Source organism: Gorilla gorilla, chromosome 3 (assembly GCF_029281585.2).
Source record: "Gorilla gorilla gorilla isolate KB3781 chromosome 3, NHGRI_mGorGor1-v2.1_pri, whole genome shotgun sequence".
In the NCBI taxonomy this organism is placed as follows: domain Eukaryota; kingdom Metazoa; phylum Chordata; class Mammalia; order Primates; family Hominidae; genus Gorilla; species Gorilla gorilla.
Genome location: NC_073227.2, coordinates 189,428,760 through 189,444,569, shown reverse-complemented (window position 1 = coordinate 189,444,569; position 15,810 = coordinate 189,428,760). Strand labels below are relative to the sequence as shown.

Sequence of the window (15,810 nt, the reverse complement as noted above, 5' to 3'; positions counted from 1 at the left end):
GATTTAACAGTTAGAAATTTTAGTCGAAGATACTTTGTTCAATCTTTGTTTTCTTTGCTGTAATTTCACCAGGGCACAGTCATTAACTCTAGATGGCCTGAATTTCTAACTGGAGCTCAGTAATTGCAATACCCTTTGACAGCCTCCACACACATATTGTTTAAGAAGTGGAGCTCTTGTCTGGGCCTTGCAGATTCCACTTGGTATCTCTTAAAGAACTTGTCAGATTTATTTTTAAACCGGAATAATGATTGCCCTCTACATTTTTAAAAAATGAGGTAAGGAGGTCAAAGTGATTGTACTTGTCCAGTGCAATCCAGATCCTCATTCTATTGTGAACTATGCTATAAGGCCAGTTTTAATATTCAGCTCTAGCAATAACACAGAGAAACCCAGAGGAAAAGCTGACACAGAACCCCTGGGATACAGACCCTAATCCATACCAGATTCTAGGATGCCAGAGGACTAATTTATATTCTAGGAATGTGTAATCATGTATTTACAGGGCAGTTAGTGGCCAGATAAACCTCATCGGCCTTTTCTGCTGTTAGCAATAACTTGTCAAAAAGACTTTGATTTTAAAAATCTGAAAAAAAAATCTGAATAATTGAGGTGAGTATTCAAGTTCTTTCTGTGAGAAAAAACATTGGAAGGCACCTTTATCATGCAATGAGGATTTAATTTCTGCATATATGTGATTGAATAGATTTGGAATAGTTTTATATTGCCAAGAAACGGCTTTATACGTCACCACATTATTCATACTAGAAGGCAATTAGTATTTTTAGCAAATGTTAATAAGTAATATGAGCCTAAAATCATTTTATGTCAACCTCCTATATTGGATTCAAGACAATTTCATGTGCAACTTAAAACAACATGACAAAAATTATTCTGTGACGTTTAAATTTGACTGGACTCGAGATTGCACTGTGGTTTCCCTTAGTAAGCGTTATCTTATTAAAAATATGTATGTAAATTTTATGCATGAATATAATTTAAAATACCTGCTGTTCCTATCCCAACTCATTTAATTATGTCCAGTGAGTTACTTTTAGAATCTTTTGAAAGTGTAATTAACAATTTATAATGTTACTGAAATCTAAGGTCTATCACTTTAAGCCATCATCACTTATCTAGCTTAAATATGGGTGAGGGTCCAGAAAGCTGCGTTTTCCTTTTCTGTGAAACATAACACATACACGATCTTGACAAAAGCTGGCTCCATAAATACATTTAATCCTTTTGGAATTGATAGCACCATCTTAGCATGCTTAAGCTTGTAACAGAAAGTGTAATTCTCTGACAGCAAAGGCAGAGATGAAGTGGGCAGGCAAATCTTACGTATTATCTGTTTTTGGCAAAACCGTAACATTCTCATTACGTTTCCTCTCCAAGCAAAAGAACAATTAAGGTATCTTGTAAATAGTATCATATCTTCAGAAAAACTTTTGTATTTTTAGTTTTTTTTTTAAGTCCTTAAAATGTTGCCCTACTAGTTAGTATATTAAGATACACCTTACAGACCTTTTCAATGCTTGGTCAGTTTGAAGACTCCAGAGAGGTGATGAATTTCAGATGAGCATTTCTTCTTTTCTGGGAGAATGGAGGTTGTGGCCTTGCCTATTCATTAGAGACTGCCTGGTCCGTGGTCACTTTGAGGCAACTGTGGTCTCAGACTCTCATCTGTCCTCTTACTCCACTCAGCTATATTTGGTAACTGAGCTCATGTTTCAGCAGACTGCCATGATCAGGAATTCCAGCAGCGGGCTGGGAAGCACCCCCAGGACCGAGGGCTGGGTTCTTAGAAATAAAGCCACTTAACATAGAAGGAACTATATTTATGGATCTGATAAACGTAGGATTTAAACACATTCTTCTATACTTTGGACTTGTAGCTGGAAATCACCACCTGGACCTTTAACATGTTCTTAATCAATTTAAAGTACAGTATGTGACTCCAAGTAGAAAAAGTGATACTCCAAATGGAAGCTCTTCTTACTATGATCTTCTGTTCTGTGCATTTAAATTTTGGTCATGTGCTAGATTATCCTAAAATAGTAAATTCAGTAACTGAAAATTTAGCCACCTGTCAAATTGAGTGGAAAGTCCCATTGTTCTCTTATTTCATATTGCTAATTAAAAATTGATATATGACTATGGTATGTATTAACGGCCAACGGCCTTGTCTATAATAGTATTAAATAAGTATGAACACACAGGGACTGGATGTTATCCACATTGCAACACTGAGTTCTTAGCTCAATGCCTAGGACATCATGAGCATCTCGTAAATATTTGTCAAAGAAATAAATGAATGTTGAATGAATAATATTCAGGAAAAGTATCAACTCTCTTACAGTTGCAAAAAATGTTTCACAATCATTTAATATTTTGATCTTTCAAATGACAGATATAGCAAGAGTTTAATATTTTGATCTTTTAAATAACAAACAGAGATAGCAAGAAGAGAAAGCTTTTCTGTTTAAAGGTCAGGTAGCAGAGTCAAATACAAGGGTGGCAAAAAGAGCAACACAAAAGCTCCCAGTTAACTTGGAAATGGGGTGCTGAGTCTTCCTTTGTCTGGATAAGACCATCACATTTGATTCAGTTTAATATCTAAATATTTTTTCTTTTCTGATGGTAGAAAATTTGTGAAGGTCTGCTATTGTATTTTCTTTATAGGCCAAACTGGTCCTTTAGAAATGGTCCTTTCTGTGACTGGATACTTCTGTGGGTCATTTCATCTATTATATTAATTAAGAAGTGATTTTAAAATTTATACTTACGGCTGGGCGTGGTGGCTTATGTCTGTAATCCCAGCACTTTGGGAAGCCGAGGTGGGTGGATCACGAGGTCAGGAGATCGAGACCATCCTGGCTAACACGGTGAAACCCCATCTCTACTAAAAATACAAAAAATTAGCTGGGCGTGGTGGCAGGTGCCTGTAGTCCCAGCCACTTGGGAGGCTGAGGCAGGAGAATGGTGTGAACCCGGGAGGCGGAGCTTGCAGTGAGCCGAGATCCCGTCACTGCACTCCAGCCTGGGTGACAGAGCGAGACTCCTTCTTAAAAAAAATAAAATAAAAAATAAAAAAATAAAATTTATACTTACAAGGAAATACAACTCTGATTGATTGTCTTAGTTTGTGTCATTATAACAAAATGCCACAGACTGGGTAATTTACAAAGAACAGAAATTGATTTCTCATAGTTCTGGAGGCTGGGAAGTCTAAGATCAAGGTGCCAGCAGGTTTGTTGTCTGGTGAAGTTCCTGTCTCTGCTTCCACAGTGATGCCTTGAGCACTGTGTCCTCACATGGCAGAAGGTGGAAGGGCAAGAGGGGGTCAAACTTCCTCCATGAAGCCCTAAGGGCATCAAATCCCATTCATGAGGAGTCCTCCTGAATCACCTTCTAAAGGTTACACCTCCTGACACTGTTGCATAGGGGATTAGGAATCAACAAAAATTTTGAAGGGGACAAAAACCTTCAAACCATAGCATTGCTTAAACACATATTTATATCTGCTTTTTCCTAAAACCACAAGATAATAGTAAAAACTGAAAAGGGCAGAAATTGGGAGGGAAGACAATAGAAGATATCAGAAATGAACAAAATTGTTGGAAAGAGATAAATATAAGTATGCATGTAACTAAATTACAAAGCTTAAATGCCTCCAGGAGGAGATGCAGAAAAGAAGCAAGTGATTCACCCCATGGAGTCTCAGAAAGGCTTGGGAATAGGAAGCAGTGAACCCATCTTTAGAAATAATTTTAATTGGCAACTCTGATTTTTGCCTCTGCCTTCTGGTGAACTGTGAGTCTCATGGTGAATTCCAGAGGCAATCATGTTGGACTACTGGCCAGACGAGGCCTCTCTCACATTTCCTTGGATTGCTTGGTTCCTAAATCCTGGTATAACACCAGTGAAGTGATGAAGCCATAAGAAGAAAAAAGAAAAAAAAAAACAACTTGTGGTCCTGAGAGAGGCTTCAAAGATGAATATGACTTTACTCAAAAGGACACAGAAATGTGACCTTTGTGTGTGTGTATTGCAAATAGTGCAGCAAACCAAGCTTGTTTTAAAAATCTTATAAGAAGTTCTTTTCCTTAGAAAATTGGCATCAAAAACAATTTAGAAAGTTTGACCAACACTCTTAAGTTAGTATAGCAAGGTCCAATTGATATTAAGGATGAGATTAGTGTGTGGACAGTAATATCATTTCTCATGCACTTTCATATTTCCCACCAGAGCCCATTTCTGTGGGCACCAAGGTTGGGAAAGTGGGTCTGCGGCTCCTTCGTGGGGCTCCAGTTCAGCTTTCAAATGATTATTTCTTCTTATAGAAATTCCTGCTCTTTTGAAGCACTTATATTTGCATCAACCATCCTCCATCCCACTTTTTAAAATTAAGACTTTGGATCTAGTTGGGCTCTTGGTTCTCTTCTTCACTCCACACCCTGCCATTATTCTGGGTGACTCAGCACCCATTTGTCTATTCTATATGTTGGCATATTGGTTTTGGACCTGCTTTTCTCTATGAATCTTCATCTCTGTTCCTCTTACAGATCACACAAACAGACCTCCTCCACCTCCAAAATCAGATATAACTTATCTACTGCTTCATAACAAATGACTGCAAAAATTAATGTCTTAAAACAATACATATTTGTTATTTCACACAGTTTCTATGTGTCAAGAATCCATTAGTCTTAGCTGGGTAATTCCAGATCAGGGTATCATAAGATTGTACTGAAGATGTTGCCCCAGCTTCTTTCAGGTGGAAGCATGGCTGGGGCTGGAAAATCTGCTTCCAAGGCAGCTCACTCACATGCCTGGAAAGTTAGTCCTGTTATTGGCTGGAGCCCTGTTGACTTCTCTGTGTCACTGCCTGAGTTTCCTAGCTTCATGGCAGCTGGATTCTGCCACGATGTCTTTTTTTTTTTTTAAAGTGGAGTTTTGCTCTTGTTGCTGGAGTGCAGTGGCATGACCTCAGCTCACTGCAACCTCCACCTCCTGGGTTCAAGCGATTCTCCTGCCTCAGCCTCCCAAGTAGCTGGGATTACAGGTGCCCACCACCACACCCAGCTAATTTTTTGTATTTTTAGTAGAGATGGGGTTTCACCATGTTGGCCAGGCTGGTCTCAAACTCCTGACCTCAGGTGATCCACCCACCTCAGCCTCCCATAGTTTTGGGATTACAGGTGTGAGCCACCACGCCCAGCCCCATTATATCTTTTATGATCCAGCCTTGGAGGTCATATTTCGTCTTTTCTGCAGTATCCTTTAGTTATACAAATTGGCAGTATCCACTGTGGGAGGAGACTGCATAGAGGCGTAAGAACCAGTTGGCAAGACAATGCATTGGTGGTCATCTTGGCAGTTGGCTACCACACCTCTATTCCCTTTAACCCATCAGTCCTATAGCCACATTGGGGCATGCTCTGTTTTCAAAACCGCACGTTCAAACATGTTATTTGACTGTAAACTTTCTTCCTCTAGCTCTCTCATACACTGATTTTTTTCTTCACCAGAATTTCCAGGCTGTAGATCACTCTGTTTTGAGATTATCTATCAGTCTGCCTCCCAGGTTCAGGTCAATCGAGGGTACTGGTTTACAAACTTTGTTTTAGGAGATACAAACTCTTGGGCAGCCAATAGAAAAAGTAAAGGTATTCAAAGTTTCCTTGATGAAAGGGATGTACAAAGGAATGCAGCAGACTTGCTCATTCATCCCCCTTTGACGTTTTCTTTCTCTTATGATCCAGGAAGTTTGAAAATCCTAAGTTTCAAGAAACAAGTCTACTTACTCCCTTTTCACTTTTATTCCTCTCTTTATTCCCAGCGTCAACCACCAGGAAACAAGGATCACGGAGCATGTGAGAAAATGGTAATTGAGAAGTCTGATCAAGGAACACACTAAAATTGGAGGCATGAAACGCTTGCAGAATTGTCCCAATGGTCCATCTGGGGATCCTGGCAACAAGTGTCTTTCAAGCCACGACCAGTCTTTCTACTTCTTCCCCATACTTTGTATCTGGCTTGCGTACATGTCACAGAATCAGGTACGGCCCCAAAGACTTGTCTGCTTAAACTGGTATATCTATCTGTACATAGCAGGGAACTCCAGATTTGTCCCTCATGAGCTCGATTTTATGAACTGTGATTAAATCTGCATAAATGTAGCCTGAGCCTGTGGGTGATCTTTTGGTCACATGTTTCTGCTACTTGGGATGTTTGCTAACTTGTGCATATGCAGAAAAATGAAGAGAGAAACATAATCTTACGATGATAGGTAATAGAAGTAGAATTGAGATAGTCTGGAAACAAAATCTATGTCTGTATACGAGTATTGGGGTACAGTTAGCTATTATGATCCTTAGAAATAATCTCATTTTCTATCTGCCTTACAAGGGTCCAAATGTAGAGAAAAGTATTATTTAGGGTGAAAAAGCCAGTAAAATTAATTTCAAAAGCAGATTTTATTGAATTTAAGCAAATAAAATAAGTCTCAGAATTTACAAAGACAGAATAACATCATTATATCATTATATTATCCTTTTATCATTATGTCATTATTCAGTAATATAAAATTGAATGAAGAGAGACGAGTGCACATTGGTGTTTTGAACAGTAAAATAAAATTTGAAAAAAATAGTAATAAATAAAAGCCAACAATGTATTAAAAGAATAATACACTTTGGACAATTGGGTTTTAGCCAAGTCATAAAAGCTGGCTTAACATCCAAACTTCTAGTATTTAATTCTTCAAAGGAAACTCGAAAGAAAAAAGCCATATGGTCAGCTCCATATATTGTTAGTGAGTCTTCAGACAAAATTCAATGTCTAGTCCCAATGAAAAAAAAAAACTTTTGTGAGAAGTGAAGAGAATGGTTCTACTTTAACATTATATTTTAAGGTATAGGTGCATGTGTGACTGTGTATACATACACACATTTATCCATACACACATATGATGCAATATATAGTAATGAGATAAAACACCAAGGAATACTAACAACTAATATGCAGGTTTTAATGTATACTAAAGAAGAGAAAGGAATGAAATAACGAAATAAATGGAATGCTATATCCCGTTCTTATATAGGAAGAATTGATTTTGTAATGTAATCAGTTCTTTATCAAAATAATCTACAACTGTCATATAATCTCAATTAAAATAGCATTTTTGCCAGGTACAGCAGTTCACACTTGTAATCCCAACACTTCAGGAGGCTGAGGAAGGAGAATTGCTTGAGGCCAGGAGTTCAAGATCAGCCTGGGCAATATAGTGAGACCTTGTCTCTAGAAAAATTAAAAAATTTAGCCAGGTGTGGTGGTGTGTTCCTGTAGTCTCAGCCACTTGGGAGGCTGAGGCGGGAGGATCGCTTGAGCCCAGGAGTTCCAGGCTGCAGTGAGCCATGATTGTACCACTGCACACTCCATTCTGGGTGGCAGAGCAAGGTCTTCTTTCTAAAAAATAAAAACAAAAATAAAAAATAAAGTGGCATTTTTTGCTGGACTTAGAAAAACTGACACAAAAGTTTACATAGACAAATTAGCATGGCAAAATATCTAGGAAGATTGTGTGAAAAGGAACGCTAAGGGCAGAGGAGTAGTCCTTCATTGCTACTGGAGTACTAACAGATTTCGTATGGTGATACAAGGAATGGAGGAATGGATGAATAAAATGACATATTTTATTCTTGTATGGAAAGAACATTATTTTGAATTGGCAGCATATATTAAATAACTACATACGTTTTGATTTATTTCTTGGCCTTGTTCAGTTCCACTGACTTCCCCCTCATTATTAAAAAACTGGATTCCTATTTCACTTCATTCAGCAAATTGAAGTTCTTTTGGCTCACATGAATTGGAAAAAAAACATAGTGGAATGGATAAATATGTATGTAGTCATAGAAATATATTCAACATAGATTTAGGATAAAAAGAGTATACACGAGAGTGTGTTAGAGCATCATCATATTTGTATATATACTTATATATATTTTTATAATTTCTCTCTCTTTCCTGACATATGAATAAAACATTTTGAAGTTTTCCTCGAAGATGATAGGTTAATTTTGGTGAGAAAATGCATTCTGACTAGGATGCAAATAGGGTTGTATGTTGACTCCAACGTACATGCTGTATTGTTATTTTAAAAATGGCATCAGAGAAAAAAAATGGCTTCAGAGATTATCTTGACTGTTACTGTTTCTTACTCTTTATACTTTTCCCTATCAATAATTATGATTTTTAAATGTGTTTTCTAAGGTACTAAAACAAGAGGTGATACAGAAATAAGCTATCCCAAATATAGCATTAAGTGAAACAAACACATCGTATACTAGTTATTATATCTGGAAGGTAAGATTAAAGGAAACTTTCATTTTTTTCTTTTTGTGTTTGAAATTTGTATGTATTTGCATTATATTTATCATCAAATTGCTGTGCTCAGTGGTACCTGTCTGTAGTCCCAGCTATGCGGGAGAATGAGGCAGGAGGATCCCTTGAGCCCAGGACTTTGAGGCCAGCCTGGGTAACATAATAAGACTCCATTTCTCAAAAAGGAAAAAAAAAAAAAAAAACAAAAAAAATTCTGGTCATGAGCCTGAAGTCCATTTAATCTTAAAAAACCTTTCTTAATTGTTTAATCCACTAGAGAGTAAAATTTTTTTAAGTCTTTGGGTATAAAATAGAGAATAATCAATTAAAGAAATTTTGAATGCAGTATGTTTCTATTTGGAGAATAAAAAAAAACTTTACTGACTTTAAAAATCTTAAACCAGATTTCCTCTACTGTGGATCAGCTCTTGTGTGCTGATTTGCAAATCAGACCCATATACAAGCGAACCATATTCTGCATATACTGTATGAACATTCACCTTCATCTGGCTACCTTTAAAATGTCATAACCTTTGATCCACTCTCTCTCTGATCTGTTCCAAGGACAGAATCCTAACTACAGTAAACACTTTATATAAAAACACATTTAATTCTGTATTATTTATAGAAGAAAAAATCGAAGCAATCTAAATGTGCATGTTATGGAATGGCTTAAACTCATGGAATTTTAAAGTAGCCATAAAATATGATTTTTCTGATGTGTTTATATTAAAGGAAAAATGCTGATTATATTATGCTAAGGGAAACAGGAAGAAAATCAATAGTCTTTGAAGTCCGAATATAACGTAAAAAAAGTTAAGACTCTTTGCATGGCTGGAAGTTTTAATGCTTTAAACTGAGTTGCTTTTGAATTTTACAACGTATGAAGACATCAATAAACTGTATAGGGTGATTTTTTTTTCCTCCACTAGAAAGAAAAGGCAAATCTACCAAGATAATTAGTTATTTAGAAAGGCTTTGACATTTATTTGACCTAAATCAAAATGAACAATATTTTGTTTCCTTAAAGTTTGCATTTTATATGCCTCATGGAGATACTTAGCGATATTCAGCAACCTTGCAAATGGAGTGGTCTCTGCCAGACAGCTACTAACAGCTGTAGAACAATTTCAGAAGCTGCTTACCCAAGAAGTCTAATGTGGAAGGACATGGCTGTCACTGCCTGGGGAAGCAAATAGGAAAGAATATGACAAAGGAGGAAATCAGCTGTTGGACCAAAGAATTTAAACTTTGATAAAATGCCAACCGTCGAACACAGTTGCTGTCTCACACAAAATCCCAAGAACTGTCCATACTCTACTTCTGTCAGCCTAGCAATTTGCTCAGCTATTGCTATTTTGGGAAGGAATTTCCACCAAGCTGGCGTATCTTCAGCCCCTGAGGTTTCCTCTGATTGACTGATTAACAGGTGTTGAAAAAGCCTGTTGTAGAAATATCACAGACCCAGTGTGCTCGTTTGACTTCTGTAACTGTGACTGTAGTTTCATTGAATATATTGTTTCTTAAGAAGGCTTTCTGCAGGGTAAAATCAAAACAGATTATTTATAACATTTTTAGGTAATTACTTTTCCATAGAGACAGCATATGCATTTGTTAATATGCTTTATTATTTATGAATTATAAATTGAATATGGTACTAATGATTGTGCAGATGAAAGCTAAATTAATATAACACAGAGTGAACTTGTCAAAGAAATGTTGGCATTATAAGCCTAAAAATGCAGTCAGCCCTCCGTGGACTCTGCATTTGGTAATTCAACCAACAGTGCATCCAAAATATTTTTAAAAAGCCAACAATACCACAATGAAACATAATACAAATAAAAACAATATAGTATAACACCTATTTATAAAGCATTTACATTGTATTAGGTATTGTAAGGAATCTGGAGATGATTTCAAGTATATGAGAAGATGTGTCTAGATTATATAAAACACTACACCATTTTTTTTATAAGGAACTTGAGCATCTGTAGATTTTGGTATCTGCAGGGAGTCCTGAAAACAATCCCTCTTGGATACTGAGGAACAACTGTAATCATATTTTTCTAAGAGATAAAAGGAAATTGAATGGAATTAAGGCTAGGTTATCCAAGTGTACCTGATTCCTGACAAGCCCAGTCTGAATGATGAGCAGGACTTTGAATTACTTTGACAGAGGTGTACCCTTTAGGGTGCCCACTCAATCATCAGTGAAACAGGCACCCCAGAGCCAGAAGTTTCCATGGAAGTCTTCACCTACCTTGCCTACCTCCAGTGAGTTGTGATAGGACCTCTCCTGAACCCACAAAACAGATCCAATCAAGTTCCACCTTCCATTCATGGACTTTCCCCTCTTCATTGCCTCACACAATGTCATAGCTGGAAGAGTTGATCTTGTCTGACCTCCCAAGAGAAGATGTCTTATCCAAAATCACAAAGCTGCCAAATGTCAGCTGGGCTGAGAAGTGGCTGGTCCTACTCTTCGACTGTCTGGGCCAGCCCAGCCTGGGGAGGTGCTATCAGTGCGAGGCCCATAGTCCCTGAAAGCTTCACAGAAATGGGTGAAGATGGGGAGAGAGCTTCTCACGTCCTAGTTAAAGACTGGAATAATTATTAACTTTGCTTAGTGTTGCCCAATAAACAAGCTTAGCAGATGAGTGAGAAGGCAAGGAAAGAGAATCAGACTTGGGATCTAGAAGCTGAGATGACCTTAGGGACACTATTCTGCCTCAGGCCACTCTGAGGAATTGGGAGCTTCTAACTGGGCTGGGTAGGCAGCTATTACACACTGGTGTTTATGTCTGGTATGAAAAGGTGACTGGGGGAAGTGGGGAGATTTTAAATCAGGCAATGATCACAGGTGTGGACGGTGAGTAATAAGGAGATGAATGGAGTTCAGTAGCATAAAGGGTGAAGCCTTGTCCTTTGAGCTTTTCTGAGAAACTCAAGTGGTATGCAGCTAGAGAGGTGGGGGCTGTGGATGACAGTGGGTCAGAAAGTTGATAGGGGGACACTGATCAAGTAGAAAGCCACGGGGGATGGATGAGGACTTCAGTTATTCCTCTGAAGAAAAAAAGAAGTAGCTTTATGAGAGTAGATTAATTCAGATCAAGGGAGTGAGCCCAGGCAGAGGTTATGAGTAAAAAGGGGTGGAGTTTTACCATGTGAGTCAAGAGCGAAGAGCCTGCTGAATCATGTAGGGGTGAGGATGTTGGTGATAGGGCAGACCCCTTCCAGGGCAGAAGGGCTGGAATGCAATCAGTTCCCCACAGAAAGGACTAAGGTCTACTGTCCCAGCAATGCAAGTTCACACCTAAAAGCAAGGGTGTAGGATCAAGTCTCCAAAACCCGAGAGATCAGCTGTAGTGCATACCCTGCTCCCTGGCCTGCTCTGGTCCCTGTCCCCATCAGGGTCACTTCAGATGGCAGTGCCTGGCTTACCAGCCATCTGTCTGAAGAATTAACTCTGAGGCATTCACTAAACACACTTAGGCCATCAAACCTCACACCATATACCAACATAAATTCAGGTGCTAAATGGAAAAAACAAAACCAAAAATAACCATAATAAAATATATGCCTTTTTGTTTGTTTGTTTTTTTGCTCTATGGTAGTGAAGGAGTTTTCTATCCATAAGGGCAAATGAAGAAAATATAAAGGCACAGTGCGATAAATCTGATGACTTCTAAAAGCTCCTAACTGTGAAACTAAAACAAAATCTTCATTTAAAAAGAAGAAAAGGCAAGTTAAAAAAATGAAAGGAAACCTTGGCAAGATGTGTCCTTGCAATTCAATAAGAAAAAACACATGGATAGGAAAATGAGCAGTATATTTAAAATTTATAAGACAATAGATATATGAAATAATATAGTCAGCCTTCTGTGGCTTCTACATCTGTGGATTCAACTAACCATGGATCAAAGATATTCAGAAAAAATAATCTGTATCGAACATGTACACTTTTTTCTTGTCATTCTCTAAACAATACAGTATAACTGTTTACATAGTATTTACATTGTCTTAAGTATTATAAGTAATCTAGAGATGATTTAAAATTTATACGCAAATATGCCATTTCATAAGGGACTTGAGTATCCATGGATTTTAGTATCCAAGAGGGTCCTGGAACTAGTTCCCCATGGATAACTAGGGACAGCTACATATTACATTATCTTGACTTAATTTTGTCTCAAAAACTGTCAAAAAAGCCACTAGAACAATGATCAGTATTAGAGAAAAAACAAACCAAAAAAGAAAAAAATCCAGTGTTAGATTGTCAAACACGTAAGGAATACAATTTGTTATACTATTTTTATATTAAATTTCATTTCTTGATTTTTTCTTTAACATATATCCAAAACAAAAGGAACATGTATACATGAATTGTTCAAATTTTAATAAAAGTAAATTATAAATAAGATAAAATCTCAATGTATTTGCCATGACATGCCTTCTTATCACATTCAAAGTAAAAGTCACAGTCTCTTTTGTTCTCTGGGATCAGGCATGATCTGTCTCCTCACCTTATCTCTGTGACATTCTCCCACTCTTGCTTAGTCCTTCGGCTTCAGCCACACAGGCCTCTCTAATGCTCCTTGAACCCACATGGCTCACTCTATCTCAGGGATTTCCCTGTCCCTCAGCCAGGCTTGGTCTCTCCAAGAAAAAAGAATGGCCTAACTTCCTTCCAATCTTTAGTCAAGTCACCTTCTTAGTGGGACTTTCCCTGTCTATCCTATCTAAAATTTCATCTTCTTTTCCCATCAGGATTTGATATCTCCTCTTCTCTATATATTTTTTCTCTTATAGCTTATTTTTATCTAACACAATGGACTTTTTACTTCTCTTGTTATTGTTTATATTCTTTACTAGAATGTAAACTCTGAAGGAAGGAGTTTTTAATATTTTGTATCAGTGTATAAAAAGTGTCTGGCGTAGTAGGTCACCATACATACATGTTTAGTGAATCCCTAGAAAGGAATGTCCAGAAATTACGATGTTTGAGTGCATATGGATTGATATTACTGTTGCCACTCAACACAAGGCTTTAAGACTTTTTAAGACAGAGTAAGACCCTGTTATATGTCTCATAACTCAAGGAAGGACAAGCTACCTAGTGCTACATTCATGGTTCTCAGTATTTCCTGAAGAGAATAATAATAATGATACCTGCATCCTATTGCTTTGTGTCTGATCTCTTTACAACATTGAATTCACTTAATCCTTTAACAACTCTGTGGATTGTTTTTAACTCCCATTTTAGAGATGAAAGACAGAGGTTAACTTACCCAATACGCTGAAGCTAATACGTGATGGAACTGTTATTAGAGAGATCCTCTGAATCAAAACACTTACTTGTCACCATTAAGGTATAGTGTTTGGGAGCTCTAAAAAAAGATGAAATACCAATAGGCAGATTAATCTGAAAGCAATGAGGAAATGCTAATGGATTTTAAGACAGGGAGTAACATGATCAGGTTTACATGCTAGAGAAATTACCCTGGCAGGAGAGTGGAAAACAGAATGGAGAGAACAGGCTGGAGTCAGGAAATGAATAGGCTTTTGCAATAAACCAGATGACAACACATGAGGCTCATTCTAGTGAGTGGAAGGAATGACATAAAAGAGAATATGGAATTCAGATGTATCAACTGTGTGAGCCAAGATCATGCCATTGCACTCCAGCCTGGGAGACAGATCAAGACCCTGATTCAAGGAAAAAAAAAAAAGAAAAGAAAAAGAAAGGAGAGGCTGGTATAAAATCTCGAATATCACCGATAGGTCAATAAATCATGGACTACATAGCACTGTTTGAATTTGGCAATTAATAGGTCATCATGAATGATGTTTGGCAGAGGAGCTTCAGGGCAGATTCTGGTCTAAAGATAGACTAGACCAATAATCTTTAGGACTTTGAAGGAGAAGTGGAGATGATGACTGTATACCCTTATGAAGTGCCATGATCAAAAGGAGGAGATGAGGCCCTGGTGTGGTGGTTCACACCTGTAATCCCAGCACTTCGGGAGGTTGAGGCGGGCAGATCACCTGAGGTCAGGAGTTCGAAACCAGCCTGGCCAACATGGTGAAACCCCATCTCTACTAAAAATACAAAAATTAGCCAGGCATGGTGGCATGCACTTGTAATCTCAGCTAATCAGGTGGCTGAGGCAGGAGAATCGCTGGAACCCGGGGGGCAGAGGCTGCAGTGAGCCGAGATCGTGCCACTGTACTCCAGCCTAGGCGACAGCAAGACTCCGTCAAAAAAAAAAAAAAAAAAGTGAAATAGGGCAGGGCTCATTCTTTTAATTGTTTTGGAGGGGAAAGTGACTTTATCATTTTAATGGAATGAATAGTAAATGCCAGTTGCATTAGGTTCCTATTGTTGCTATAGCAAGTTACCACAAACTTGGTGACTTAAAACACACATTTGTTACAATTCTGGAGGTCCGAAGCCTAAAAATCAAGGTATTGGTAGGGCTACATTATTTCTAGGGGGTCTAACGGGGAGTCTGTTTCCTTACCTTTTCCAGCTTCTACAGGGCACATGTATTACTTAGCTTGTGGTCCCTTTCTCCATGTATAAGCCAGCAGCACAGCATCTTCTCTCTCCTCTGATCTCCCATTTCTCTCTTACAAGGACCCTTGAGATTACATCGGGCCTACTCTGGAAAATCTAGGATAATCCTCCATCTCAAGATCTTTAAATTAATCACATGCAAAGTTCGTTTTGCCGTGTAAGGTAACATGCACACATTCTGGGGATTAGGGCATGCACAGCTTTGGGAGCCATTTATTTGTCATTGCACTCTCTGCCCCAAACATTCTCATCAATTCCATATGCAAAATGAGCCATTCCAAGGTCCCCCCAAAGTCCTAATCTATTATAGTATCAACTTAAGTCCAAAAATCCCATCGAAATCTCATCTGCTGTAAAGACCTAAATGATTAAATCAGGTATAGTTGAGACTTTGGGTATGAACCATCCTGAGGCAAAATTTCTCTCCATATGTGAAGCTTTAAGACTAGAAAACAAGTTATTTGCTCCCAAAATACAATGGTGGAACAGGAATAGGGTACCAGTTACAGATATTCCTGTTCACAAAGGGAGAAAATGGAAGGAGAAAAAGCCAAGAAATTTCAAAAATCTGCAAGGCTAACTCTATAGGTTTTAAGGCCTGTGAATAACCATTTGTGTCTCTAGGCTCTGCCCTCAGAGTCATCCTTCATGAAAGATAGCACAAGCTTGGGGCTGAATAGTTTTATCAGACTGTTTATTGCTTATGGAATTTTGGGAGTCCTATAACCGTCTTTCATTTTATTCTCTCTCTGTACCTTTCAGTTCAAGCTGGCAGTGTTTCTGCTGATATTCTCAGAAATCTTTTGGATTTCCTGTGTATGTCACAGAGATCTTTTTGA

General features: G+C 37.9%; 1 protein-coding gene across 8 annotated transcripts in view; it reads right to left on the bottom strand.

The window, feature by feature from the left end:
- Positions 1 to 1,687, bottom strand: part of PALLD (palladin, cytoskeletal associated protein) — a 435,452-nt gene extending 433,765 nt beyond the window's left edge. For 5 of the 8 annotated variants that reach the window (XM_055385765.2, XM_063705635.1, XM_063705637.1 and 2 more), the window contains exon 1: positions 1,528 to 1,687. The gene's annotated coding sequence lies outside the window, so the exon portion shown is untranslated. The remainder of the gene's footprint in view (positions 1 to 1,527) is intronic. The other 3 variants (XM_019025356.4, XM_055385766.2, XM_055385767.2) reach the window with 1 other exon arrangement.
- Positions 1,688 to 15,810: the final 14,123 nt, after the last annotated feature.